Source organism: Hippoglossus hippoglossus, chromosome 13 (genome assembly GCF_009819705.1).
Source record: "Hippoglossus hippoglossus isolate fHipHip1 chromosome 13, fHipHip1.pri, whole genome shotgun sequence".
Taxonomy (NCBI): Eukaryota; Metazoa; Chordata; class Actinopteri; order Pleuronectiformes; family Pleuronectidae; genus Hippoglossus; species Hippoglossus hippoglossus.
Genome location: NC_047163.1, coordinates 15149742 through 15154140, shown reverse-complemented (window position 1 = coordinate 15154140; position 4399 = coordinate 15149742).

Sequence of the window (4399 nt, the reverse complement as noted above, 5' to 3'; positions counted from 1 at the left end):
AGACGGTGTACCAGTGTGGGTGTTTTGGGCTGGGTGTCTGCGGGAGGCTCTGTGAGACAGCGAGAGGCTGCCTGACAGACACAGAGAGTGACAGTTACTGAGTGCAATGCCTTTAAGAGTTATTCAGCCTTCAGTCCGACGTCAGTGTCGGCTGCGGAGAGCTGTTCCGCACGTGGCCTGTAGAGGGCCCCGTTGTACCGCGGCAGTGGTCGGATGTGCGAGGCAGTGGGTGGGTGCGGAGTTTCAGGGCCGCCACCACAGCGTGTGTGACTTCTAGCGTCTCCGGCTAAATGTCATGGTCCACAAATGTTGAAATGTTGAGATGGTAAATCTTGTGCAGGCAGTGAGGTACTTTTTACTAAAGCACCACCTCCTTCTTTTTTCCAACTGCCACGGGAGAGAGAGAGAGAGAGAGAGAGAGAGAGAGAGAGAGAGAGAGAGAGAGAGTGCGAGAGAGAGAGAGAGAGAGCGAGAGAGAGAGACGCATAAAACAGGATGAAGAGACATAGGAAGCGTGAGATTGTGTTTGTGTGAATGGGTACTTTTTGCTATTGTGTGTGGGGAGACAAGCTTTTGGTGTTTAAGTGTCCTTGTGTGTGTGTGTGTGTGTGTGTGTGTGTGTGTGAGAGAATGAGCTTCTTCTATCATCACACATTATGCTGATAAACACCATTTACAAACATTGGTTAAAAATAACAACACTTATTTAGCCAGCCCGCTCAGGTAGAATGCATTTTTAAGTGAATGCCGAATATTTTATATATGTATAACTTTAAGAATGGGCGTCTAGGCTATGACCTCATCACTCCCCACAGGGAAGCACCAGCACTGGGGGTGAATGGATTATAATTATGATCCCCTCCTAAGGGAATCTAGAAGGTAAGGAGGAGAACACAGACATTGTATATAATGTACATGACTGTGTTTGACATTGACTGTATATAAAGAGAGCCAACATTACAGCTCCCCAAAAGTGAAGCCAAAGCATCTTGGTCGCCACCTGTTGGCAGGCTGTAGTATAAGACACAAACCCTGCCTCCTCCATGTTAGTGGATGGAACGTGGACCAAAATAAAAAGTCAAAGTACACATCAAATAAATTGGTCTTAACGATGGTTTCTTTCATTTTATGTACTTCTCATCACACTTGTGTTGAGTTTTACAGTTAATTTTATTTCAATTAGTTATTTGATGCTATAAAATGGGGTGAAACGTCATGACTGACAGCGGAGACTGCGCAGACTCTGGCTCCAAATTAGCAAGAAGGTCACGTTCATATTCCGGATATTTAGGCTCCATTTCTGGTTAGGACGTGGAGACGCGTCGTCCATCTTTATATACAGTCTATATGGGGTGTGAGTGTGGTGTTATAAATGGCAACAGTGTGACTCTGTGAATACACCCCGTCAGACGTAGATATAAACACATAGAGTAACAGCCTGTCTGCCACCAATGGCCCCTGTTAGTCAACTAGTGACCACAAACTCTACGTGTTGGTGTGTGTGTGAGAGAGAGAGAGAGAGAGAGAGCGAGAGAGAGAGAGAGAGAGAGAGAGAGAGAGAGAGAGAGAGAGAGAGAGAAGGCCAGTGGGCAGAGAGTGACGGAGGGACGGAGTTAGATTAGAGAGAGGGACAGATAAGTATGTTGGGAAGCAGCTGAAGAGCGGAGGAGAGCGATCGGGGACATGTTGGCAGAGATATGGAAATGACAGAGCGAGAGGAGCGCCGAGAGCGGATGCTGAGGACGGCCGAGTTGGAAAAGTCTCCGTGGTGACATGTGCATTAGCATCTCGTCAGACGGAGAGGGGCGTGACATTGAGTGGAGGTGACGCAGTGAGATGTGTAGTAGCCAAGTAAACCACTATCCGTTCCTCTGCAGCCTCTTTCCTCCTCTATCCGTCCCATAAGTCCTCTTCTCTGTGACCCCTCAATTCATCCCTATCTCTCTCTTTTCCGTCACTGCAACCGTCATCCATATATTTTATTTCTCTCTCTTTCTCCCCCTCCTTCTCAGAGGAATAAGCACCAGTCCATTAGCCCAGAGCGTCCTCCTGTAAATATTCTCGATGCAGTCTTCAAAAACAAATCCCAAGTTTCTGTTTCTTTTGGTTAACCTCAAACTCTTTTGGTGTCTTATCCACATTGAATGTAGGCAATGTGTAGTTATATAACCGCTAATGTCCACTGGACCCATTTTAACCACACTGATGTCAATAGAGAGTTATTTACCAAGCGCAGCTTTGCTTCAATACCTTCGTACTCCTGGTGATTTGTTGCTGCACCTGATTGCATTAGTGAAACATTAAATATCGTTGCTGTAGGATGGGAAACTCTATATATCTTCTTCATATATCCTCTTCATATATCGTCTGTCTGTTGAATTTAACAACTGAAAAAAGTCAAGTAAACAGGCGCGTATGGCTAAATCTCTTGTGGTTCAATTATTTAAAAATGCAGTTGTTTTTTTTTCATTTCCTGAAAATAGACACACAAGAATGTTTCTGTAAATGCCTCTTCCTCTTGTTGAAGATAATATCCTGGATACCGGTGCAGCAACCTTGCGATCTGAAGTCCTTAGGAGCCAGAGTTTGCACAGTGACGATAATGGTGTGGAGCCACAGCATCGAGGTCCCGCCAAGACAGTCTCAGCTGTCAATCATGATGTTACCCCCCCCTGCCCCCCCTTTCATATAGCAAATCAAATAACTAATTAAAACCAAACTCACAAGAAAAGTTAACTCTTAAACAGACATTTGTACATAAGTGCTACCTTCAATCACAAAAAACACTTGTTAGAAAAATGTTTTAAACGTTTACTTTAGCTTCTTAGATTGGTCCATATCCCATCTGCTAACATGGGGAAGGCGGGATTTATGACATGTACTGCAGTCGGCCACCAGGGGACAATCGAGATGATTTGGGGAGCTCTCTATGTACAGTCTATAAGTAATGATATTACGTGACCATTTAAACTTTTCTCCTCGGAGATGGTGCAGAATTACACAGAATTGCACTGTTTACTGTATAACATTGAGATTTCCCATTGAGACCACTTCCTGATTTAAGTGAGTGGGAAAGTGGTCTCAGTGTTTTAGACCCCACTGAATGTCCTCACATAAAATGTTTACACAAAGTGCCTTTAAAAAGCGATTCGGTCCCTCGAGTCTGGTTTGAAGTGTTCCATCATAGTTGTGCATCTTTTAACACTGTAGCAGCAGCAAGTCTGTTTGTCTATTTGATGCAGATTGAATCCGGTGATGCGCACATTTTGTTAGGTTACAGGAGGAATTGTTTTCAGAGCAAAGTCTCTTTTAATGAGGGAATGGCTGAACTTATTTTCAACTCAAACAACAATAATCTGCATTGATTTCTCCTCCTACAACAACAGCAAAGAGGGGGAAATGGTAAAAAAAGAAGAGAGAAAACCAGGCTGACGCACAAGATAGACAAGTGAACACCACGGCAGAACGAGAGCTGTCACTTTACTGAACCGGCTTCAGTGAACTTCATGAGAAAATGTGTGTTTATGGCAGAATGGGTATCTCAAATGTTATTTACCGAGCAGAGACGGAGCAGCAGATGCCTGGGCAGCCTGGCTCGGCCTCTCTGCTCACCCACTAACAGGCGCCATATTGACAGTTCAGCGCTACATTTCATAAGGATTGATTTATCATCTCCACTTTACAGAACAACACACAGCTTTATTCCTTCAGACTGCTGCGAGAGGGGAAAAAAAAGAATGCTGTTATTTCCCACTTTGAAACAGTGAACTTTAAATCACCCCTGCTAAGCACAGTCTTTTTGTAACACACAGATGAAACATGAAATGTCATTAAGAGCTCAGAGGGAAATTAGGACATGCAAACACACACACACACACACACACACACAGAAATGGTTTGGTGTGGGGATCACGGATGGATTGCATTCATTCCCCTTATTCCCTCCACCACAGCTCGAAAGAAAATGTCAGTGAGGTATTAATTGCCGCCGCCTCATCTCTCATGGCCTGATGCACTAAAAGCACAGGAGCACGTCAATATGCACTGTGGTCTGGATATTACCAATGTTGTGGGGACCTGAAACTGTTAACAGTACACGGTCACATTATGGGGACTAAGTTCCCATAACATGAATGATTAAGTTTTATAGTGGAGACGTGCTTTAAGGTTCGGAGGAGGGTTAGGGATACAAGGAGTAGTTAAGGTTAAGGTTAGTGTGTGTGAGCGTGTGTGTGTGTGTGTGTGTGTGTGTGTGTGTGTGTGTGTGTGTGTGTGTGTGTGTGTGTGTGGTCCAGGTATTACTCAAGTTGTGGGAACCTAAATCTCTTTACATAGTCACATTATAGGGACTTGACTTACTTATGGAGACAAAAAGCAAGTCCTCATAAAATAGACGTGT